We start from the raw sequence: 26,624 nt of genomic DNA, 5'->3' as shown, positions 1-26,624 counted from the left end.
TCTTGCCTATGATGAATAGTGCTGGGTTGAAAATATCTCTTTGAGATCCTGCTTTCAATTCTTTTGGTACATACCCAGAAGTACCATGTTTTCCATGGCATTTGCACCATTTTACAATCCCTCTAAGAGTGCACAAGGTTTCCAATTTCTCCACATTCTCACCCACACTAATGTTATGTTTTCTTATAACAGCCATTCTAATAGGTATGAGGTAATATCTCATTGTGGTTTTTTATTTGAATTTATCTGATTAGAGATTGTTAGCATTTATTCCTATCCTTGTTGTAATTTGTATGTCATCTTAGGAAAAATGTCCTTTCAAGTCTTCTGCCCATTTTTAATCAGGTTAGGTTAGGTTTGTTGTTGAACTGTAGTTCTTTATATATTCTGGATATTAACCCCTTATCAGATATATTATTTACAAATACTTTTTTATCATTCTATATGTTGCCTTTTTACTCTGATTCCTTTTTGATGCACAAAAGTTTTTAAATTTAATGTAGTCACACTCGTTTACTTTTCCTTTTGTTGCCTAAGAGTTTGTTGTCATATCCAAGAAATCATTGCCAAGTCCAATGTCATGAAACTTTTCTTCTGTTTTTCCCTTTGGAATCTTATATTTTAGATCATCAATCCACTTTGGGTGAATTTTTGTATATGGTGAAAAAAAAGGGTTCAAATTCATTCTTTTGTATGTGACTTTCCAGTTTTCCCAACCCCATTAGTGGAAGAGACTGTCCTTTACACATTTAGTGACCATTTGACCATATAAGTAAGGATTTATTTCTGAGTTCTCTATTGAAGTCCACTCGTCTATTTGTGTGTCTTTATGTCAGTCCCACACTGTTTTGATTACCGTGGTTTTGTAATATGCTTTGAAATCAGGAAATGTGAGTTCTCTAACTTGGTTCTTTTTCAAAATTATTTTGGCTACTGAGGCAAATACAGATTATTTGTGAAGGACTCTTGGGTTAGGATTTTCTGAGACACAAGCTGGTAAAGCTCTCTTTCAATCCTCTACCACTACTAGCATGCAGAAGCACTAACGTCAGAAGAACTTAAAGACAATGTAACTTTCCAAGAATTCCAAACGGAGCACTGGATGGAGCAGCCTCGAGTTTCCGAGCTGCGATGCAGGAAGCAGTGGCACAGGGCCCAGAGTCAAAGTTCTGTGTTTTGACTCCACCATTTCCTATCGATGCATATAACTTTATACATATACCTTTAAGCATATAACTTTACCTCAGTTTCCCCATCTATAACATGGATGTTCTGACAGCATCTCTTTCCCAGGGCCGTTGTGATGAACAGAGCAATTCGGATAAAGCACTTGGCATAGTGCTTTCCTGGCACACAGCACTCAGGTCAGCTCTGCCTACTACCATCCTTCTTGGCCTTTATGCCTCTCAATAATAACTATTTTATTTTTATTAGTGTTGTAATTTTTGTAATATTATGTAATGTCAGGCACCTAGGAGACCCATGTGGAAACAGTTATCTTTTATTTATTAAAGCATGAAGTTCAATGTCAGATGCAAGGAACAGTCATGATGAGATCAATAAAAAGGAAAAAGAAATAAAGTTCAGGTAATTTATACTGTCTTGATGCAACCTCAGATTCACTCATCCAAAAGGCATTTGGTATAGAAACACAATGGCCAGATAGAGAATCAATTTAATGCTTTATAAATTCAAAACAAGACACCAAGACTTTTCAACCAGCTAAAAGGAAGATAATCCCTCAATTTGGTCTGATGTAGCCTGTATGACTAAGAAAGAGTGGAGCTTAAAACTTAATTCTTTGGAAGTTAAACTCTGATCTAAGTCTTTTATTCATTAACAAGCCAGTTTCACATGTAACTGCTAACATCCTATATAATAAAAACATAATACGCAAACTGACCAAATAGCAAATGACAGGTCGGTGGGGGGCGGGCCAGCGAGCGGGCGGGGCCAGGCCAGCCAAGGTGTGTGCCAGCAGGCACAGGGAGGGGACAGCAATGGGGGGGGAGGGCGCGGCAGAGGGGCAATGGGGGGCGGGACCAGCTGCTTGCCAGCTGGAGCCTTCCCCTCATCAGCCCGCCCGTCACCTACAGCAGAGGGAGCAGGAAGTAGTTCCAAGCCATCAACTGGACATCACCCAAGGGCTCCTGGACTGCGAGAGGGTGCAGGCAGAGCTGAGGAACACCCCTCCCCCGCCCAAGTGCATGAATTTTTATGCACCAGGCCTCTAGTGAGTGTATAAAAGAAAACTATCAGGTAAGTTGCATCATGAGTTGTTGTCAACTCTATATCTGCAGCCATTCTCACTTATTGTGCAAACTCCCCTGATTCTCCTCCAGGACCCACACCTGCTTTGGAGAAGCTCACTCCACCTTAAAATTGAGGAGTAGAACATGGAGCCACTGTCTATCCTAATCAGCCTCAATTCCCTCAGAGGCACTGGCTCACAAATGAGAACATGACTCAATTCTGGCCAAGAAAAAAGATTTGATCTTCTTTCTTTCTATTCTAAAAGAACCTCTAGAAATAATATGTCTCCCCCTCAATCGTATTCCCCCCTCCCTTTCTTTCTTGATGTGGAGAAGGGAGTAAGCAGCCCCAGGGGTACTTGGTAGACATCTTGACATAAAGTAGAATCAACAATTGAGTCAAGGTGACAGGCCACCACGAAGGCTGAGTGGAAGGGATCACAGACAAGACACACAATACTAATTCGAGGCCTCAAGTCAACCAACCCTAAAGTTCAAACCAACTCTGAAAGTACCTGAACTCTTCACCTAAATGAGCCCATAAATCTTTTTTGCTTGAGTTGAATTTTATATCATTTATAACTTATTGGATTTTTCACCTTACACTAAAAAAACTAATGCTAAAACAAAACATATTAAATAACATACAATTCCAAGGATGTATGCCTCAGATGTATGTATTTGGGTCTCTGGCCTCAAATATTTGGACTTCAAAAGGATAAGACCATAGAAACAAACATATGGCTTCCACAGTCTTATAAAAGACTCAATATTAATGTTACTTAAGTGACTGTTGCCAATTATGACATCTCAATGCCACATATGAAAACTTGAAGATTTCGCTCCTGGGAGCAATGAATATTTTCCAGATATATTTTCTTTCCTCCTCTGAATAAGCTAAAACTATTTAATCTGTCCTGTTAGGATATACATTCATTTTTTCAATGATAACCAAAATGAAGGAACTCTACATATTTATTAGGACATTACCAAGACCTTGGACTTCAGTAGCTTCTTTTTCTAAGGAGCCCAAAGAGCTTTATAATCATTTACTGTCAACACTCCCATAAAGTAGACAGAAGCAGGAATTTGTGTCCCTGGGGCAGCAAAGTGGAGCCTGATGAAGGTCACAGGCATGGGCAGTTGCAGAATGAAGCCAGACTCTCTGCTCCATTTTGAAAATAAATCATGTCTCAAACCTGTGTTTGACGGGAAGCAAAGTTAGAATAAGATGATTCTCCTGTTCGTAATTTCCTAAAGTGCACACAGGCAGATACTGTCCCTTCAACTCTCCCCCCTCCAAAGAGAGGCAGGAGAATCCTGTCTTCAAGTAAAGCTGAGAAACACTGCACACAGATGAACAAGTTTCTGACTGCTGGACATTTCAGAGCCTTTAATATGCTGATGCAAATTAGGATGCTTGAGAGGGTTAAATGAGTCAACATACATGCATGAAAGACCTTAGAAGAGGGCCTGGTGCATATCTACATGCTCATGGGTGCCACCAGGGAAGGCAGCAGGAGACAGGAAGGAGTTCGGTGCCTGGGACCAACTCCCTTCATTGGGATCCCAGCCCCACCACACCAGAGCAGGATGACCTTTCTTCATCTGTGAAACTGATACTGAAATAACACCTGCCTCACGAAGTGCTGGTACATTTAACATGCACACAGGAAGCACTCAGTAAGTGTTAGCAGCTGGGAGTGTTCTGTTGTTGTTGCTCTCCAAATGAATGTTAGAATGTACAGTTTCCCAAATTTATTTGATCACAGAACCTTTTTTCATAAACCCTCCTATGACATTACCTAGCTGACCTCTAAACTATAGTTCTTAAATTATATTTACTATCACTCCTTCTCCTCTAAGGATGTGTCCACCTATCTATCTCTTTCTCTCTCACCTTACCCTCCCAACATTCACACACACACACACACACACACAAACACACACATACACACACACACACACCCCTGATACCATTTTTCCCTTGACCATTCAGTAGGTGGACATGACCTCAGGCTGAAGGTCATTCTCAGTTTCACAAGGTTAAACTTTCTCATGTTGTCTTTTCCTTTCACTCAAAATCTAAACTCATTAAAAATAAGAAAAGAGAGTCTTCAGGTCCCTGGATTACTAAGTAAAACCTGAATATGATGTGATTTAAGGAGTGGAAAAGTGGGTAACAATGTGTACTTGGGTCTAAGAGAACAGCGCTGTCATCAAATGCATGGATTTAGGCCAGAAGATCAGAATTCAAGGCCACTCCTACTTCTGACTAGTCATGTGACTTGAGATGGTTATCTGTAAAAGGAGATGAAAGATGGTACCTAGCTAATGGGACTGTTGCCAATTTAAGTGAGATAATACATGTAAAGCACTTAGCAGAGTACCTGGCACTTCGGAAGCATCAATAATGCTGGGCCAGCTACTGCTATTAAATTGTTGTTGCTACTGCAGCTGTGATTTCAGGACACCTGCCCCAGCACGCCATGACTCAGCTTGCCTTGCCTCAGCCCTAAGAGGAATGTTCAATCCCCTCGCAGGATAATCTGAATTATACTCAGAGCCATGTCCATCAGCAAAGCTCCACAGCCAAGGGTTATCTGCTAGTACAAAGCTTTCATAGAAGAGACAGCAGAGAGAGAGATTTTTACCATTAAGAAAAGCCAACTGCAGCACTTTGACAAAGATAACAGGCTCTCACTTGCATTAACCAGCCCAAACAAACAAAAGCCAACCAGCTGGGTGCTAGAGCTCAAATCCAGGCCAATCTTTCCAGTTTGAGATATGGGACCCTTGAGATTTACCTGGGGATCTCCAATGGAAACCAGACCTTGGATCTGACACTTCAGAAAAAAAATCACAATAATGTCTTAACTTCACAACAGTTAAATTATGATTTTCCTATGTTACGAAGTCCTTTATAAAGAAGGCTCTCCCTCTAAAACTATTGTTTAGATTTCTACTCCTTTAGGAGTAGCCACCAGAATCACTGGGGATATTCCTGCTCTCTAGATCTTTACCAGGAGTTAAAGAAGAGCCTCGTTTGCTAATTCAGCTTCTCAACAAAGGGGTTTCTCTAACAGGGGAGTGGGAGGGAACTCACCTGTCAGAAAGTTTTAGCTAAAAACTTCATCTCTTTGAATATCCATTAGAACCTTTGGTTGTGACTGTTTCATATCCTTAGAGAATTCAAAATCCTGGCCACTAAACACTGAGGAAATCATTACTACCTATTCTGAATCCCAGAAAATCCTCAAAATCACTTTTTAAAGAATACTGATTCCGCCCTAACCGGTTTGGCTCAGTGGATAGAGCGTCAGCCTGCAGACTGAAGGGTCCCAGGTTTGATTCCAGTCAAGGCCATGTACCTTGGTTGCGGGCACATCCCCAGTAGGGAGTGTGCAGGAGGCAGCTGATCGATGTTTCTAACTCTCTATCCCTCTCCTTTCCTCTCTGTAAAAAAAATCAATAAAATATATTTTTAAAAAAGAATTCTGATTCCCTTCTCTCACCCCAAAAAGCAGCCTCCCTAAACTTAAGAAATATCTGCACTACAGTCTGGGATGTATAGAAAGGAGAGTCATAAGTTGCTGAAAAGCACTGAGAACAACGCCCACTGGCACAGAAACCCAGGGCTCATCCTCAGAAAGAACAAACAGCATGTTGTTCAAAATGGAACTTCTGGCATCTTCCCGAGATCTGCTACAGAGAATAGTAGGTAGTAAACACACACACACACACACACAGGCGGCAGGAGGCTGCCTACTTGGTGTGCAGTGTGCAGTGGGGGGGGGGGGGGGGTAGGGGGGCGGTGAGGGCAGCCCCGGAGCTGCTGACCCTCTGCCTGTGGGATGGAGCCTCTGGTGGCCACCATGGCATGTCTGATAGCAGCTCAAGAATATGGTGTCCAAGTACAAATACAGAGACCTAACTGGCATGAAACTATCAATGTGATTACATTGTACAAAGATCTCCAACCTGTATTATGTTTTTAATGATAGAAGTTCCCAGGAAATAATGAATCTCACTGGAACAGTTCCTGTGCTTTATAGAAGAAACTAGTGTTCCCGTTGCAGGAAAAATCCTGCAATAGGGTTTCCTGCTGCACTCTACCCCGCCCTGCCTGCTCTCCTCCCTTATCCCTAGCCCCGCCTTCTCCGCCAGCCCACCCGCTCTTCTTCCTTCTCCCCTGGCCCCGTCTCCACTCCTCCCTTCGCCCCCGCCCCGCCTTCTCCACCAGCCCGCCTGCTTTTCTCCCTTCTCCCCCCGCCCCGCCTCTGCTCCTCCCTTCTCCTCCCCGCGGCTTGCTTGCTTCTCCGCAGCTTTGCTCCCTTCTGCAGCTCTTGGCTTCTTTCTATGCTGTCTTGATATGTAAATTAGCCACCATCTTTGTTGGGATAATTTGCATACTCGTCCTGATTGGTTGGTGGGTGTGGCTTGACTGGTGGGCGTGGCTTGGGCGTAGCGAAGGTGCGATCAATTTGCATATTTGTCTATTATTAGGTAGGATACATATAATATTCCAATATGCCTGTGGCTGCTGGACACATACCCATATAATCCCCCTATCTGTTTTGTTAAACCTGGTTCAATGACTATTAAAACGGGAAAGCATGTTGATACAACTGGGAAGATATATCTTTCTTATCTACAAGAATGGAAACATCCTCAGTCAAACTTGCTGGGGCTTATTCAGGTCATGATTGTGGTGTTTGGAGATGAACCTCCAGTCTGCTCCTGACCTACAATTTCAACATCTTATCCATCATACCAGGCAACAGGGCCACCAAATACTTCCTACATGCAAGGCGTGCCCAGTGGAATCTCTCCATACCCATCCGGATACCCTTCCAATCGCAGTGGTTACCCAGGCTGTGCTTACCCACCTGGTGGTCCTTATCCTGCCACAACAAGTTCTCAGTACCCTTCCCAGCCTCCTATGAACACTGTTGGTCCCAGTAGGGATGGCACAATCAGTGAGGACACCATCTGAGCTTCTCTCATCTCAACAGTCAGTGACAACCTGAGATGGCGGATGAAGGAGGAAATGGATTGCCTTAGGCAAAGCTCAATGCCTTGAAACGAACAGAGAAAGACCTAAAATAAGGTCACCAGAATCTAGAAGAGATGGTTACCCGTTCAGATCAAGAAGTAGCTGAAATTGATTTAAAAAAAAACAAACCAACATACAACTTTTGAGAAAGAAGGATGAAGAACTTAGCTCTGCTCTGAAAAAAAAAAGATGGAAAAACAATCTGAAAACGATATTGATGAAGTTATCATTCCAACAGTCCCACTATATAAACTGATCCTAAATCTGTACGCAGAGAAAAATGCTGTTGAAGGAACTATCTTTTACCTGGGAGAAGCCTAGCGGCGGGGAGTAATAGACCTGGAGGTCTTCTGTCCTGTAAACAGTTCCAGCTGAGGGTACTAATGCAAAAAATAAAGAGACTGCAGGCATCAGCTACCTCGACTAACTTCTCTGATACCAGCCGGAGATTGAGCTCTTCTTAAAACATTCTTTTCTTCTCAGTCTTTCTCTGATCAGTAGGTGCCCAGATAAGTTATTGCAGTTTATCATTCAAGTGTCAAATATTTTGAATCTATAATATATTTTTTTGTTTTCTTTTGGTAAAGACTGGCTTTTATTAATGCACTTTCTATCCTCTGTAAACTTTTTGTGTTGAATGTTGGGACTGACTATGCTAAATAAAATTTGTTGCATAAAACACACACACACACACACACACACACACACACACACACTCCTTCCCCAATGGCTTCTTTCATATAGACCACACAATAAAAGAATTGTGATATTGCTAAAATTAACAAAGTCCTTCACGAACAATTTTTAAAAATAAGCTATTGGAATAGCCCTTAAAATCGTTTTCTTTACTACACTTGAGGGAAGGAAACAGTAGGAGAGACAGGCAAGAGGAACATGAATCAAATAAGAGGAAACTGCGTTGAACCTTCATCCTCGTGTTGACACACCTCAGACAATGGTGAGGCAAAGACCCACAGCAAAGCTGGGCAGCATCTCCTGGAGCCCTCAAATCCGTAGGGCTGGCACCCAGGACCCAGGAATTCATCTTTTTAATGTGCTCCCAGATTACTTTGCTCCCCAAAACATTGCTATTAGACATAGGAAAAATACAATAAAGTATTCCATAGCCCCTAGGCAAATACTTCAATTAGAATAGGGAGGTCCTCAGCCAATATTTGTGGTACTAAAAGCAGCAATACCTGAGTTGGTATTTTAACAAAGGCGATACACACACATACACTGATACATGTTCGACTAAGTATACTTAGTGAAATAAAGTATCTTAGTGAAATAAAATGAAAAAAAGCGTGATCCATTTCCTCCTTCATCCGCCATCTCAGGTTGTCACTTACTGTTGAGAGAAGCTCAGATGGTGTCCTCACTGATTGTGCCTTATCTTTCTTTTCTACTTGCTCAATATGAACTATTAGTCAAGAATAATCAGGATTTTTAGAAAGATGACTCTATCGTATTGTTTGCAATTTAATACTGTACAGATGGGCAAGTGAGATAAAAAGCATCCACACAAAATGTAATTTCTGGTATCTGAACTTCCCCATAATCCGTCACGATACCAGGCTCTACTTCCAAACCAACATGTGTTACACCTGGAAAGGAACCTATCTCTTCACATGCCTGAATTCAAGTGAACTATCACTCTGATAGACAAAGAGAATTCACTTGCTACCTGGCAAAGAATGAAAAAAGTAAAAAGGTGTTTACTGAGGAAATCAGTCGAGGTCTCACCACAGAGCACATTATACTGAGCACAGTGATAAATGAGCTGAGCATACTTTTCCTGATCACTAGTAGGAAATTCTCTGGTGATATGAGGGCTCTATTTTCATCTGTGTTGAGGAAATGAGTTAATTTCTATGTTCTCCTAAGGATCTGAAAACACACAACTCAAATATATAAACCCACTCACCATTTACATTTGTAATTTCAATTAGTTCAGATTGAGTATTCCTAGATTTACTCAAGTACAAATCCTTCCATAAAACCTATAGAAGGACAGGTGGTTACTTTGAAAAGGGTTAAGAATCCTGCAAAAAATAAATGTGGGTGGAGAATGTTTCATCAGGGAATGACCTAGAAAAAAGAAAAGACTCTTGATGAACAGACGTTGAACGGTAAACCGTCATATACAAGTATTCCTCTAAAAATATGTGGCAGCCTGGCCTGTGTGGTTCCGTGGTTGAGCGTTGACCAATGCACCAAGAGGTCACGGGTTCAATTCCCAATCAGGACACCTACCCAGGTTGCGGGCTCAATCCCCAGTAGGGGGCATGCTGGAAACAGCCGATTGATATTGCTGTCTCCCTGTCTCTCTCTCTGTGTCTCTCTCTCTCTCTCTCTGTCTCTCTGTCTCTCTCTTTCTCTCTCTCTCTCTCTCTCTCTCTCTTTCTCTCTCTCTTTCTCTCCCTCCCTCTCTCTAGAAAACATATTTTTAAAAAATATGGGGCACACCCTATGTAATGTTGCTTGGGTTTGGAAGTGAGACAGAAGTGGGTTCAAATCATAGCCTGTCACTTAATTAGCTGTGTGACTGTGGGCAAGTCACATAACCACACGTAATCTAAGTATTCTCATCTGTTAAATGAAAGAATAACAGTAACTAATAGACTTGTTGTGAAGATAAAATTAGATAATGCATGCAGAGTTCTAAGTACATAATAAGCATTCAATAAATGTTAGCTATTATTATTCTAAGGATCAGGCATGTGGGTATGAGAGTAATTTGGCCTTGAAATCCACTGATTGACAAGCATAATAAAAAAAATTTAAGAGCCATGATGCTTCAATCAGGAGCCCAAACAAGTAATTCAACGTGGCTCATGTATTTAAAATTAAAAAGTCACCTCCACAACACATCTCTAAAATATTAAAGCAGACGGAGCTTCCATGCACAGCCACTCATCTGTGCGCTCTACAATGCCAGGGGCTGCCATTCCCAGATATAATCCGAACATGCCTTGTTATGGGTTGAATTATGTGTCCCCAAAATTCATATGTTGAAGTCCCACCCCCCAGTACCTCAGAATGTGTTGCAGATGATTTAAGATGAAGTCATATTAGAAGAGAGTGAGCCACTCATCCAATTTGACTGGTGTCTTGATAAAATGGGAAAATCTGGGCACACACACACATACGCACAAGGAGAAGCCATGTAAGGACATCGAGTTGAGTTAGCACAGGCCAAGGAACTCGCGGAAGACAGGAGAAAGGCCCAGGCCTGCTCCCTCCTCGGCGCTTTCAGAGGCATCAAGGCCCTGCTGACATCTCAATCTTGGACTTCCAGCCTCCAGAGCTATGAGACCATACGTTTCTGTTGTTTCAACCACTCAGTCTGTGGTACTTTGGTACAGCAGCCTGAGCTGACTAATGCACTCCCTGACATTGTGCAACATTGCAGCCCTGTCCAGAGTCCACCAAGCACCTTCCAGAAATGTTGACCCCAGATTCTTAGCTTCATGAACTATGTTCCAGTCTGTTCCAAATGAACATAGTGCCCATCAGTGAGACAAGCAATGTATTCTGTATGCTTCCGAAACAGGGCTGAGGGGAGAGGAGAAAAGCACATCCAGTAGATAACCTATCAAACACTCAATGGCACACATACGCTGTGCCTTCTGAGACAGTGCCATTGGGACTCAGGAAGGCTACAAGGCAGAAAGCTCAGCCTCGGCCTGCCAGGACCAATTGCTCGGCCAAAAGGAACAGTGCTGCTTCGGAGCGGAGCGCTTTTCTAACACAAAGCCTCCATCTTTTCTGACTTGTCTACGCAGTGCTTCTAAAAACGTTTGGGTGTCAAAGCCAAAGGAGAATGTTATTAGAGCCAATGGCCCTCTGCTGGAGAACTCTATTTTACTCCAGTATGTGCACATATTTCCAAGGGTCTGAGCAGGGTGGGCCTGAGAGGGGGATGACTGTACAGCTCATGGAGCCTGGGGCTTGGTCTAATGCTTTCCTGTCAATATCTTAAAATTCTCCATTTTTAAACATTTTCATTTTGTACAGGGTCCTACATATTATACAGGCTGGTCTTCCATCTTAGGAGCACACGTGCCATGCTAATGGACATTTCAGCTATACCTGTCTTGGGTCTGTAAAGATTTGGAATTCTTATGCAACATTTTATTTGAGGGCCCCTTTTCTAAAGGAATACGTGATTAAGGACCCAATATTAATTAACATCTGGTCACATATTTGAAAAACACACATTCACCAAACCAGAAAAGAACTGTCTTATATAGTATAATTTTTTTAATGACTAAAAACCAAATAATTATAAATGAGTTGTTTCCAAAGGAAGCCATTGTATTAAAAAACAAACTTTCCCCAGGATCATCGTTACCATGAAACATAGTATTATGCACTTCTCCAAAAACTTCCGAGCAACATGGGCTGGCAGCAAGAGAACATGCCCCATCTTCCGACTTTCCTAGATGGACAACATCGCCACTCGCTGGAGATCCTGCTTCGGCTGCAGGCAGTCTCCAAAGATGGCCGTCCTCGAGCGAGCGCCCCTCCCACAGAGCCTGGGCTGCCTCCACCATCAAAAGGGGCAGGGGTGATGCTTTGGCAATCCTGGACCTGGCCGTAAGGAGCTGGTTGTTCTCACGTATCCTCTCTTGGAACATTCACTTTGGGAGGCTCGGAGCCACCATGTAAGAAATCCAATTACCCTGGTAAATGGAGAGACCAAACGGAGAGGCCACAAGAGCCCCTCAAACTGTATGAAGAAAGAGAAAGTTCCATTGTCTCAGGGCCCAAGATGGACCTTCATATTTCTCCAGCCCTGGCCATCATCTACCTATAATTATTGCCCAGGTGAGCCCAGTCAACCCTCAGAACTGCAAGAAATAATAAAATGGTGGTCATTTTAAGCCACTAACTTTGGGGTGATTTGTTACACACAGTGAATAACTTCAGCTCTAAACATTCTGTCACAAAGGCTGAGGCTAATCTGTGAGGTGAATCTGGTCCATAGATGCATGCTAATTGGTATGCATCTTTTTTTTTTTTTTTTGAAGTTGTATTAGGTAACATTAAAAATTGGGAGATCTCACATAAAAATCTAGATTTCTGGCTTCGGACCTACATTACCACATGGTAGAAACCAGCAGCAGCAGCAAAGCAGTTACCTCCTCCACAGGTGTAGTCTTGCCCTGTCTCCTCCAAAGTAGGATAGTTTCTATCTGCATCCCCACCTCTGCTCCGTCACACTGCCCAGTCTCTGTAAGATCATCTTTAACCTCTGCAGTGCTTAGCAGAGTGCACGGCACACGACTGGCCCTAAATCCCTACTTGCTGAGGAATTGCACACAGCATCAACTGCTTTATCACCCCCACATGATTGCCAAATCCTGTTGTTTCTACCTGCATATCCTCTCCTTTCCAATCCCATCATCACTCTTCATGCCCTCTCTTCAATAATTCCAAGAGCCTCCCAAGGGTCTCCTGGCCTCCATGCTGTGCCTCCAATCCATTCTCTACTAAGATCACCCACTTACAACACGAATTTAGGCATATCATGGACGTTCCTCAAGTCTTCAGTTGGTTTCCTGTTGTAATATTGTGCCAGGTGTTACCCTGGGGAAACGGGAAGTGCTCAGGATCTCTAGGTATCTTTTTTTTTTTTTTTTTTTTTTGTTATGATTTCAGAGAGTAAGGGAGAGGGAGAGAAATAAAAACATCCTATATAATAAAGAGCTAATATGCAAATGATCGTCACACCCTCATGCTGTCATGCCGTAAGGGCTCAGACTCTCAACACTGGGAAGAGAGGAATAGGGACCAGCCAGGCACAAATGAGCTCGAAAGAGAGGAATGGGGACCAGCCAGGCTGTGGCCCTGGAGAGGGACAAGCCGCCCGCCCCATGGTCCCGGGCACCTGTGGCTTCAGCCCAGGTGAAGCTGCCCTCCCATGGTGCCCTGTGGCTGTGGCCAGCCCAGGCAAAGCCGGCATGGGTCCTGGATACCTGCGGCCAGTCAGAGGGAGGGAAGCCCGGGTCCCGGGTGCCTGCAACTGGCCAGAGTAGAGAATCCTGGGTCCCAGGTGCGGGGCGAGGCAGAGGCGGTTAGGGGCGATCAGGCCAGCAGGGGAGCAGTTAGGGGAGATCAGGCCTGTAGGGGAGCAGTTAGGGGCGATCAGGCAGGCAGGCAGAGGTGGTTAGGGGCAATCAGGCAGGCAGGCAGAGGGGATAGGGGCGATCAGGCAGGCAGGCAAGAGGTTAGGAGCCAGCGGTCCTGGATTGGGAGAGGCAGTTGGACATCCCCCGAGGGGTCCTGAATTGGAGAGGGTGCAGGCCGGGCTGAAGGACACCCCCCCCCGCTCCCCCCCCGCCCCGTGCACAAATTTCATGCACGGGGCCTCTAGTCAATGATAAAAGAGAATCATTTATTGGCTACCTCCTACACATGTCCCACACTGGGCATCAAGCTCGCAACCCAAGCGTGTGTCCTGACCGGGAATCGAACCATGACCTCCTGGTTCATAGTTCAACACTCAACCACTGGGCCACACCGGCCAGGAGGTACTATTTCTTGTAACCGTGTGGCATAAACTACAATTATCTCAAATAAAAAGTTTAACATTTAAAATCTATGGAAACTTTATACATATTCTTTGACCAATAAATTCCACTTGTATCAAAATTAAATTTCTATGAATTTTTAAAATGTCTTGGTTGCTCCCCAGCACCTAGAGAACAAAGTCCAAACCCACTCAGCCAGACTTTCAAGGCTTTCTTCATTTTGTCCTTTACTGAAAACAACTCCTAATCCCTGAACCCCTCAAACACACACTGTGTGCATTTGCTCAGCCTGGGGCCGTCGTCCATCATCCTGTAAACCCTCTTCATTCTCCAACATGGAGTTCAAACCCACCTTCTACAAAGCCTTCTTAAAGCCTCCCAACAGAACGTAATCTCTATGTAACATCCCGCCAGATTTTACTTGTACCTCAGAAAGCCCTGCCACCAGGGTTTCAGAGGTATTTTGTACATACATGCGGTAGGGACTACATACCTATCTCCTGCTCTCTCCTCCCAACTTCATAGAATAAGCCAGTTCAGAGGGTTTTCCCAAGATTATGTGGCAAAATGCTAGGCTTCAGATGCCACTTACAAAACCTCTGCTCCTTCTTCTCCTCAGGGACTGGCATTATTTATCTTCATAACCACTGTCAGGTAACACAGTCACTAACAGAATTCTGCATCTATTAGTAGTGAATCTGCCTTGAATTAAACTGGAGTAGAGGACAAATTTCGGCATCATATTATTCCCAAATAAAGTTACCTTCAAAAAGTGTGAACAAGCATTTCCCCTCTCCAGTTTTAAACACAGAATAATATATCTTTCACAGATACAAAAAAATAACAGTAAAAGGTGCGACATTTTCCATCATGTATTCCCTGCTTTCACTTACACATCAGTAAGTGAACACCAAGTGGAATTTTCCACATTTGCTCTAAACCCAAAGAGGCCCACTGACAGTTTAGGGACAAGGAAGATTTGGAATAAATTTGAGAAAAATATATTTTGTAGGTTGAGAATTTTTATCAGATAGGAAAATGTGTTTAGTATATTTTAAAGACAATTCAATGTTATATGTATTTGAAGATAACTAACAAAAATATAGGCAAACTTTAAATGCATTTCATAATTTATATTAATGTGAAATTATAGTTTGGGGCTGAATGCAGAGTTGAAAGAAAGTGTGCCCACTGACATTTCTCACCATGTGATTAAACTCCTTCATTCCTCAAACTCTTTATACCCCTTCCCCCCTTACCAGAACCTGGTGAAGCGAACTGGGCAACTCTGCATATAGAAGTCCCATTTCCTCCCATTTCCTATTCACAGAACCATCACTTGATCAGGGCAGCAACGTGCCCAGTGAGGAGTTGCCATCTGATCCAGTTCTGACCAATGAGATGCAAGGAGACATCCGCAGAGGGTTTCTGGGAAAGCCTGTGTTTTCCCACTACAGATTTCACCCCTTTTTTCTTTACCCTCTCCTTAAAGCAGATATGACAACTGGAGGAACAGCAGCCATCTTGCAACCACGGGTAAAAACCATGAGGAAAACGCCAAGGCAAGTCAGTGTGAGGATCCCTCTGACGTCACGGAGCCACTAGAAGAATGGTCGTGGTCATGGACCTCTGACTTCTTGTACAGGAGTAAATGGATCCCTATTTGTTCAGGCAACTGTTAATTGGCTATTGACTTCCATGCATGAAAATGTAAACCTGACTGAAACAAACTCTGCCCCAGAATAGTGCCAACCCTAAAGCTCTCCCAGTGAAGTGACACTGTTCCACCTTGTACCCCACACACGAGGCGGCACTAACATCCACTCTACCCAGCCTGAGTCTCTCTCCTCAGAGCTCCATATCTGTAAGATCCCTCTGTCACCACGTAAGTCTACATAATCACCCAGGCCTGTGCTTCTTCACCGCTTGCATCTCTCCATTCAACGTCACTCTCTTCCTTTCTAAGCCACCATGCACACCCAAGGTGGCATCCTCTCTAGTCTGCACTGTTCCTCATTGGTCTTTGCACAGTGATCTTTCAGAAACACAGATAGGATCCTATGGCTCCTACTTAAAACTCTTCCATACCTCCCTCTTGGCCTTTGAATAAAGCACATCTTTCTAATCATGGCTTAACCTTTTGCACTCTGATGTCGAGTGTGACTCGACACGGTTAGCATCAGTAGCAGCTCGAGAAAAAAGCAAGCGAGTGCAAAGGGTTAAAAGGTCCTCCATTCTATGACCCCAATGACACTAATCTCAGATTCACTTTCTCTCCAGGTTCGAACCTTCAAAGCATTCCATACTCTCAGCAGCTATCTGCACCTCTCCCAGAAGAAGTTTTCCCCTGCATATAGAAGTTGTACCTTACACATGAGGAGGCTAACATCCACTCCACCCAGCCTGTGTCTCTCTCCTCTGACTTTACTCATCTCTCCAGAACATATAATCTAGGAATTTCATCAGCACTTCTATGTGGTAACTTGAGAGTTTGTATCTAGGCCTGGTACAAATATCTGCACTTCTCTGCACATCTGACAGCTCAGTGCAAGCTCCCACCTTCCTTGAAAACACAGGGTACTACCGTGTCAAGTGCTAGTCAGAGACCTGCCTTTCTCACAGCCCTAAATTCTAATCACTGCTTCCTTATTCCCTACCTTCTTAAAAAAAAAAGGGGGTGGGGGGCTGAACTTCAGGATATATTGTGAAACAACACAAAGGTTTAAATATGGATACTGCAGACCCAGTGACCCAAATGACTAATGTGGAAAATGTTACTAACAGGAGAACAAGTGCTTTTCCATTCATTTCCCATGGTGCGTGATTATGATGCATGGTTTTCAGTCATAAATGAGATATAACATCAGAAGTTTAAGAAATGTCAAAACTTTATGAACACAATCTCAGTGAAGATATGAAACAGATACAGACTTGATTTAAACACGGTTTATGCAATGGCTTTTTGTTTTTCTATTTTGGAAATTTTAGTTCCTGGTGTTTCCTATGAGTCATTTTCCATGAATGTAAGGCTGTCCACCTAACACTGACCCTGATTAACTTCTATCTTCTATGACCTATGAAATTATAAATGCATGATTATAAGACTTTTACTGAATATTGTCAATTTTCTGAAATAGCTCCATTTATACAAAAATACCCAAAGTAAGAATAGACCTCAACATTATTTTCCACATACTAGTTATATTGATTTCCATGGAGGGTTTGTGTAATCATCTTATAATATAACTTCTACCTAAGCCAGAGACATATTAACAATAGAATTAAAAATAATGGAAACAATAATAGTGATGGTAGTAATAATTATAAGTATTCACTGTAGCTATGACTTACTGAGTATTTCCATGTTCCAGACCCTATGTTAAAAATAAACACTTTACATACGCATTATCTCATTGATTTCTCATAAAATTTGGCACTACCACTAGAATCATCCCCATTTTACAAAGAGAAGAAACTGAGGCTCAAACAAGTTAGCAGCTTATTCATAATTGTACATCTTGCACATGGTGGAACCTGACTTGTGACCTCAGCGTCCTCTGCAGAGGCGGGGGGTCTCAGTCACAACTGCAAACATTTACGCAGCACTTGCCATGGACCAGGAGCTGGCAAATGCTCAGTCTTCATAACAACCCTATGGAGCAGGTATCACTATATCCTTATTTTACATATATGAAAGGGTCAAGTCAGGATGGCCCAGCCAATAAGCTGACGATCTAGGATTCAAACCCAGGCCAGGCCTCTGGAGTCTCTGCATTTCACTACCACCTACCTACTGTGCCATCCTAAGTAATAAAAATCTCCCTAAGGCAGTGGTCGGCAAACTCATTAGTCAACAGAGCCAAATATCAACAGTACAACGATTGAAATTTCTTTTGAGAGCCACATTTTTTAAACTTAAACTTCTTCTAACGCCACTTCTTCAAAATAGACTCGCCCAGGCCGTGGTATTTTGTGGAAGAGCCACACTCAAGGGGCCAAAGAGCCGCATGTGGCTCGCGAGCCGCAGTTTGCGGACCACTGCTCTAGGGCATGCGGAATGTGCTGGGCGTGGTGACCCTTCCCATACATTAGCCCATGAAACCCTTGCAGTAAGTCTGAGGTAGGTGGTTTTGCTCCACTTTACAGATGGGGTTCTGAGGCTCTGAGAAGTTAATTCTGTTTTCCAGCGTCATACAGGCAAGAAGTACCACACTGGCAAATACAAGCAGCAGTCTTGGGTTTCATTCCCACCTCCCCACTTCTTGTCCTGAGGCATGAGTGGCTGGGAAACAGTGCACATCAGATTTTCCACCTCTTTAAAACTGCTCAGTTTGTGTAGTTTAGGGTGTGACTACCCATAGATACCTCTGAGCGAATCTTCTGGGAGCCAGTGCAACCACAGTGCATCCTGCAGAACAATGCATGCTTTCTCTATGAATTAAACACCCACCCAGCTTGGGAAAAGCCTATCTTTGTGATATGAACACGTGGAATAATTTCATTTTAGAAATAAACAGAGCCCACTGTTGTTTTCTCTTTCACCCAGTAGGAAACTCTGCTCTTTCTTTCTTCTGAAGCAAGTGTCACTTCGTTTTCTCTTCCTACCCACTTCAAAGTTCCATTAGATAAGCCAAAACAAATCCTCCCAAAAGCATTATGAATCCTAGTAAGAAAAAATAATAGTTCTCTAGTAATCCTACATAATAAAAAGGTAATATGCAAATTGCATCACTTCGCTACGCCCACGATTGGGCCAGCTGGAGGCGCGGGGGGCGGGACTCAGGGTAGCCGATTGGCTGGCGGGAGGAGCAGGGGCCAGGGACTCGCGAATCCCCGCCGCCCGCTCCTCTCACTGGCCTAAAGGGCCGGTTGCTGCCGGAGGATCCATGGGGCCAGCGGAAGGCGCCAGTGGCGGAACTCGGAACTCGGGGTGGCCGATTGTGTGGCTGCCAGCATCAGTTTTCCGCCAGTACCAGTTTTCCTCTGGCCACCTGCCGATCAGAGCGCCTCCAGCCAGCGCCATCGGCCACCCAGAGTCCCGTCCCCAGCCTTCAGGAGGCGCTCCGATCTCAGCGGGTGGCCAGAGGAAATGGCGCCAGGTGGCCAATCGCACTGGCTGGAGGCGCTCCGATCCGCTGGTGGCCAGAGGAAAACTGGTGCTGGCAGAAAACTGGTGCTGGCAGCCAGGTGAAGGAAAAGTCTATTGCACGAAACTTTGTGCAACGGGCTTCTAGTTTTTAATAAATAGAATGGAAGTGGATCTAAATAGAATTAAAGCTGATTTCTGGAAAAGAATTAAGGAACAAAAATGGAACTATAGCAAAGTAAGTTGATAAATTACAGCCCAACGTGTCAAGGCCATGCCAGTTAAAGAATGCTGATTTGCGTACATCACTGAGTTCTGGTTTTTGTAGTCAATTTTAATAAAATTCCACAAGGCCACAGAATTATGCGGCAGACAAAAGTCACATCTTCAGTATCTCCAATAATATACAATAACAGTTGTTACCCTTGGCCAGGATGGGCACAGACATTTAATATGAATAGACAAGAGAAAAGGCAAGTCTGCCTTTTAATCATTTAGTCTTTCATTTATGAACCCACTAATCCACAAATATTTATACAGTGCCTCTCTGTGTCAGATCCTGGACCTGACACAATAGTGAAAGAAATAGCTGTGCTTGCCGGCCTCCGGAGTTGGGAAACAGACAATGACCACATGGGTAAATGTAGGATAATTCTGTAAGTAATTAAGTCATATGAAGGAAAAGATCAGGAAACTGTAAAAGGATAGCATGGCAAACTAACACAGAAGAGAAAGGGGGCAAGGAAGAAGGTCAGGAAGCAACTTCAAATGAGAATGAAGACGGATAGAAAGTAGACAGAGAATGATAGGAAAGTGTTTAAGATGGTGGGAAGAATGTGTGTAAAGGTCTGAGGCAGAAAAGAATTAAAAGGAGGCAGTGTGACATTGGAACGTACAGCTGTTGGCTGTTTCCAGCTTAGGTGCTAACAGCTGACCTCATCCTTCTGAGAGTCATGGCACTTGTAACCTTGGTAACTCCTTGGCAGCAGGGCCTCCACTGCCCCAATGTATGCCAGGAGGGGCTGAGGGGCTGAAGGGCAGGGCAGGGCTAATGGTGCCCTACGATCTCCTGGGAAGTTGTTTCCAGAATCCTCAATCTAGAAATATACAACATTCTAAGCTTCCCAAAAGGAGGCCAGTTAGAGAACATGAAGCACAGATGTGGTTAGTGGGTAAAATGACTGGGGCTCCACTTGACAGAGTTCACACTAGAGGCTTGAAGATAAGGTGATGTGAGGGCACTACTTCTCCACTGGGAAAAGAAATGAACTGACCAGCTGTGAGTCCATTTGGGGGGCCAGCCAATTAGGGGCACTAAACCATCACAGGAAGTGGAAGAAATATGCCGATGGAAGGGAAGGGGTTGAGATGACCAAAGAACATTCTTGAGTAATAAAAGATGGTTCCTAACTGCCTTTTAAAAAGGGCTAATTGCAGGACTTTAATGTGCTAAACATTGTGATGCAAGTATGGGGCACAAGGATATAGAAGCGAGGCTGCAGGCGTCTGGTACCTCCTGTCTGTGGCGGTGGAAAAATATCTATAATAATAAAAGCATAATATGCTAATTAGACCAGACAGCCAGACGTCCTTCTGGATGACCTTCTGGACGAAGCCAGGGCTGTGAGGGCCAGGGCAGCTGCCACGGCTGCAAGGGCCGGGCCCCTTGCACCAATTTCATTCATCAGGCCTCTAGTTTAAAGAAAAAGTTTGAAGGTGCACCTGAACATTAGTCTGCCAGGACTCCCCACAGGCCTCAGCCCTATTTCCTACTATTAAGACTACGTTGAGCCCGACTATCATGGCTCAGTGGTTGAACATCGACCTATGAACCAGGAAGTCATGGTTCAATTCCCGGTCAGGGCACATACCCAGGCTGCAGGCTCGAACCCCAGTGGTGGGTGTGCAGGAGGCAGCCGATCAATGATTCTCTCTCATCATTGATGTTTTTATCTCTCTCTCCTTCTCCATTCCTCTCTGAAATCAATAAAAGTATATATTTTTTTAAAAGACTGCTTTGAGGGGGTACTCTCCTAACCAGGTCTGTCTCCATCTACTCAACTCCTTGAGTACAGAAGCTGGGTCTTGTTTATCACTCTATCCTAATTGCTAGCTCACCATGACACTCAATAAATTCGCTCTATTTTCTATAGCAGAAAAATATTAAGGCTATATAATAACACAATCTGTACTTAACCCACACCAATTAGTCTGTGAACAACCCTTAATGTCAATACATAAAATTACTTCACAGTTTGCAAGGTTTTCAATGTGAGATCTTTACAGAAATTACATAAAGTGGAGTGAGATAATTCATACACCTGAGGTCCAGCTCTGCATGCTCAAAAAGAAGCTGTGTGCCTCAAATATGAAATACTCAAACACACTGGGGTGGGGAGGGATCAAAGAATCTGCAGACAGGCAGTATCAAAATCTGGACGGTCAATAACAATGGTCTAGTCCACTAGCTTTGTTTCATAAGGAGGAAACATTAAGTGGAGAATGCTAAGCTACTTTGCCCCATCAAATGACAAATCCATGGCCAATGATCTCTAAGTTCTCTGACCACTGTTTTCCCCACACTGGGCTGCCACCTGAATTACTCAGGTCACCTTACTCCTCCAGCTGGAAATCTGCAATGGCTCCCCATTTTTTTAATGAATAAACAGCAAAGACTTGCCGTGGCTAGGTGGCACAGTTGGTTGGAGCATTGTCCCATACACCAAAAGGTTGCAGGTTCGATCACCAGTGGGGTGCATATGGGGAAGGGGAAACAACCGCCTGATGTTTTTCTCTTTCTCACCCTTCTTCCCTCCCTCTCTCCCTTCCTTTCTCTGAAAATTAATAAAAACATATATTCCGGTGAGAATTAAAAAAAAAAAGGCAAAGTCTTTACAGAGCCCTATGAGTCTATTTCATTCCTATCTATTTTTTTAATATATATTTTTATTGATTTCAGAGATGAAGGGAAAGGGAGAGCGAGAGAGATAGAAACATCAATGATGAGAGAGAATCATTGATCGGTTGCTTCCTGCATGCCCTCTACTGGGGATTGAGCCGGCAACCGGGCATGTGCCCTTGATCAGAAATCGAACCTGGGACCCTTCTGTCCACAGGCTGACGCTCTATCCACTGAGCCAAACCAGCTAGGGCCATTCCTATCTATTTCGTCCCTGACCTCATCTCCTGCTATTCCACTGCCTTTCCCATTGCTCAGCCGGTCCCAGCCATGTGGACACCCATCTCCTGCTGAATGGGGCATGCTTCCATCAAGAGCCTTTGTGCTTACCCCTTCCTCCGCCTGATGAGCCTCCACCCACCCACTTGCCCAGAAATACGCACAGCACCCTTTGTCACCTCCTTCAGATAGCTCCTCAAGGGCCATGTTCTCAGTGAGGCCTTCCTTATCACCCAACTTTAAATTACTACTCACCCCAAACCCATCCATGCTTTATCTTCTCTCTAGCACTTATAACCATTTAACATCTATACATATAAAGAGGTAATATGCTAATTGTCTGTTATGGTGTCCCAGTAATGACCAATTTGCATATTGACAGACCAGCAGGAGGCTGCGCACACAGCAGGGGGCAGGCAGCCGGAACCAAGTTCCCAGGGGTCTGAGGAGAGCGCCTGACAGGAGCCCGGACTGCAAAGAAGGAAGAGGAAGCGGCCACGGGGAGCTCTTCCAATCCCTCTGCACAGACACCCTACCCCAGCCCCCGCACCCCTGGGGGGACGGGGAGGCTGACCCGACGGGGAGAAGACCCAGCCTCGGGGGTAGCTGCAGCCCGCACTGCCAACTCCCGATCTCTTCCCCCGCCACCCCCGCCAGGGGCGCCCACAACAATAGCACGCCGGCGACCACCCGTCAGCACCCCAGAGGCACCCAGGGCCCATAGCCCACCGCTGCCGGGCCCCCTCCACTGGGGCCAGGCACGCCTCTCCTCCCTACAACTCCAGACAGGGTGGAGGCAGGCTTGAGCAGCCCCCCAGGGTCAGACCCTTCCCCCCCCCCCCCCCCACAGCAGCAGTGCCATCTCTGCAGGGTAAGCATGTTGAACCTCGCTGGGGGCGCGGCTAAACCCGCCCTCCTAGCCCACCTGGCTCCGCCCTGGCCAGCCCCCGCCCCCCCCCCTCCAGGAAATTGGAGCCCCACCCTGAGTAGGTACAGTTGGGAAACAGCCACGTACAATTTAAAGAATAGTGCCAAGCGGGAAGGTTTGACAGTTACTTCGCCTTCGGCCTCACCACCCCCTTTGCGCCCCCCTAATGCCCTGCCCCCTGCCAGCGCCTCCGCTACAGGGCTGCTGGCCAGAGCCCGCCCCTGCAAGGCCTGCGGAACCCTCTGCAAAGCTTCCATAGCTACAGTCCCAGGAAACAATCATGCCCTCCTCCCCTAATCAGCACCTCCTACCTGAGAGGGTACCCGTGAGCTTAAAAATGACAATCCCTTCTCATTTAGACATCACTTACTTGATGAAACATTTCTAGGTGTATTAGCTCAGAACCTCCTCATAACAACCCAATGAGGTAGGCGGAGAAGAGATCACAGTTCCCATGGTACAGGCGTATGTATTCAGAAATGAAGCTCAGAGAGGAAGTGTCAAGCCCAGCGGTTCCCAAGGTGCAGCACACGCCCCACAGAGGGGGACATTTGATTTTAAGTGAGGGCAATTTGAAAATGAGTTAACAGTGAATTTTTTGCATTTCTTATGATTCTAGAGGGCCTCATCTACAGCGTATTCTCCTACATAATAAAAGGCTAATATGCAAATGACTAAACGGTGGAATGACCGGTCACTATGATGCGCGCTGACCACCAGGGGGCAGACACTCAACGCAGGAGCTGCCCCCTGGTGGTCAGTGTGCTCCCACAGGGGGAGCGCCGCTCAGTCAGAAGCCGGGCTCACAGCTGGCAAGCACAGCGGCGGTGGTGGGAGCCTCTCCCGCTTCCGTGGCAATGCTAAGGATGTCTGAATGATGGCTTAGGCCCACTAAGCCATCAGTCAGACAAGCCCCCAGGGCTCCCAGACTGTGAGAGGGTGCAGGCCAGGCTGAGGGACCCCCCCACCCCAGTGCACAAATTTCGTGCACCGAGCCACTAGTATTACTATAAATTTACTTACTTATGTATGCATTCCCCCTTCCCCACCCATAAACTCCATGAGTACAAAGATTTCAATAGCATGGTTCACTGCTGTATTCCTTGTACCTAATAAGAGTGACTACCACATAGTCAATGTTAGTTGAGTAACTGGTTATATGGATTAGTGGATGGAGTTTAAAAGTGGCCCGAATGCAGGAGCCATGAAGTGTCTGATAGTGTCGGGCAGTCCCTGGGAAGCAGCTGTGGCCTGGGTGTCATCTATCATCACTATGTACCCACTCTAGAACTGGCATTCACTGATAGCCTGTGTGAAAGTCAGTAAACTAAGGAATGAAGTGACATAAATACTTGTCAACGCAATCCCCTTTGAGGCAGTGTGACTCTGGGTTGAAGAGCGACCTAGAAAGCCAATAATTTATCAGAAACAAGATGGTCTTTCATGCACAGATGCAGAAGTCACTTCTGAATGGCTTCCCATGCCCTTCAGCTAGAGTAGAAGAGATGGCTTGCTTAGACTGGGCATCCAAAAAAGAGCCCAGATTTCAAAAACTCTGGCATGAACCAACATTTGCTATTAAGCCTAAATGGCTGGCATCATTCTAAATCTAAAACCACCAGGCTTCAATTATAACTAATGACAGATACATAAAGGAAGATATTAAGAGTGGCCAAAAACAAGGCAGTAGGAACCAAGGGCAGATATTAAAACTACATAATATTTGGCCCAGCCATCAAGGAAAAAAAAATAACATCCAGACAGACTCAAACTAACATAAACAGTCTGTGCTCATTCACGTTTAAAACCCCAGTAACGTTTGCATGCATGCTATATCTCATCAGGTACCTGAAACAGCGAGCATAGCCACAAAGAACTACTTGTCCAAACTTGAAAAACACAGGCTAATTCTAATTTACAAAACCAAGTACCAAGGATCACTAAATGCCTTGCTAATTTCCAGTCTAATTCAGAGCTTTAGAGCCCAACACACATGAATTTAGAATAAAAATCTTCCACTCCCAGCCTTACTAGTCCCTCTTAGGCACTGGGCATGCTACCCAAACCAAAGTTTTTCATGATGTGCCTTACTATCTCCTTGGCAGCATGAACACCTGTCTCATTTTAAATCATTTGCTGGAAAAGTGATTGATTTCAACAAGTTTTGAATCCTGGGGTCATTTTTAAATGGCATTAATTTAAGTCATTTCAAAAAAAGGAAAAAGTACTAGAAAACAACTATTGAAAATGATTTTAGCATTTAATGAATCTTCCTCTCCAAGATTCCAAAGCTAAATCTGAGATGAGCACAGTTCTCTGAAGTCCATGATGGCTAAAGCAGGTGTGTGCTGGTGCCCCCTGTAGAGAGCTCCCATGTGCTAATGGCACATTGCTGGGGAATCACTGGGACCAGTCAAAGCCATAAGGCTATTAACTCTGACCTAGGCCAAGTCCAATAAACAAGTGTCATCCCCACAGGAAATGAGTTAAGCTAGCCTTCCAAGTCATCTAAGCAAATACTCAAAGAGTGCCTCACAAGAAGCTGCTCATGAAATCCTTCTGCTGTGATTTTGCCCAACTTAAATCAAAAATCACTAGAAATGATCATTTCAGAAAAGAAATTTAAATGGAGTGACTTTTAGTTGGTTTTAAGTGACCAACTAAAAGAGTTTCTAAGCACTGCCCTAGTCTCTCTGGCCACCACCTGCATAGCAACCATCGGTGCATGATAAATATTTAAGAAACTAACATGGAATGAATCCAGCTCCACCTACATAAAATCAAGTATCTGATCTGGAAATTCTAGACCATAAACAGTCACACATGAGAGAAGAGGTCACGGCCAGTTACCATGCTATATATGTTCTTCTCGTGTCTGAATAACATACTCATTTCCAAATGTGGCCACCTCCAGGCTTTTGTTAATGTTAAGCCTACACCTAAAACATTTTATTTCTCAGGTGAAATGAGACTCATCTTTGAAGACTTCTCTCAAATATGACCCTCCAGAAAGCTGTTCCTACTTGTTCTTCAGATTTCATCGCTTCCTACATTCAAGCCTCTGGGCCTGGCTTTACTTGCCTTAGACCCTGACAGTATTTATTCTGTCTTTTTTCCTCGTTGTTTCTTGCCTTACTGCTCCATTTAACACTAAGGTTTTTGAGGGACAGAACCATACGTTAAAAGTCCTCTCTCCTGCTAGCAGGTTGTTGTATCCCCAGCAGATATTCAGTAAAAATGGGTTGAACTGAGAGGATCTCAATCTTTGATTTAATTCTCTCAAAATCTTCAACTAGTCTTAATAGCTTAAGGACCAAACCCACTTAAAAATAACTTAAATTGTACATACAGCGACATCACTCTAAATTATTAACCTACCCACTCTATGTGTTTATTTTCCTACTTGGAAAACCAGGCCAGCCATAAAAACAATCTTCCCTATACAGGCGACTCTAAGAGTGATGAGGTCATTTCCTTCAAAGATGATGAGGTTTTCAGGATTCTCTGGAATGCATACCTATGCATTAATGTGTCATTATTAATAGGTCCCTCCAGGTAGAAGCAACACTAGAACATTTCAGAATT

At 44.3% G+C, this 26,624-nt stretch overlaps 1 protein-coding gene and 1 pseudogene across 2 annotated transcripts in view; one reads left to right on the top strand and one right to left on the bottom strand.

Moving 5' to 3' along the window:
- Positions 1-26,624, bottom strand: part of MITF (melanocyte inducing transcription factor) — a 250,341-nt gene that overhangs the window by 194,096 nt on the left and 29,621 nt on the right. The gene's annotated exons all lie outside the window — the stretch shown is intronic.
- LOC103297467 (tumor susceptibility gene 101 protein-like) lies at positions 5,916-7,772 on the top strand (annotated as a pseudogene).

Source organism: Eptesicus fuscus, chromosome 18, assembly GCF_027574615.1.
Source record: "Eptesicus fuscus isolate TK198812 chromosome 18, DD_ASM_mEF_20220401, whole genome shotgun sequence".
NCBI lineage: Eukaryota > Metazoa > Chordata > Mammalia > Chiroptera > Vespertilionidae > Eptesicus > Eptesicus fuscus.
Note: the sequence above shows the minus strand (reverse complement) of the source record. Positions and strands in the feature narration are given on the sequence as shown.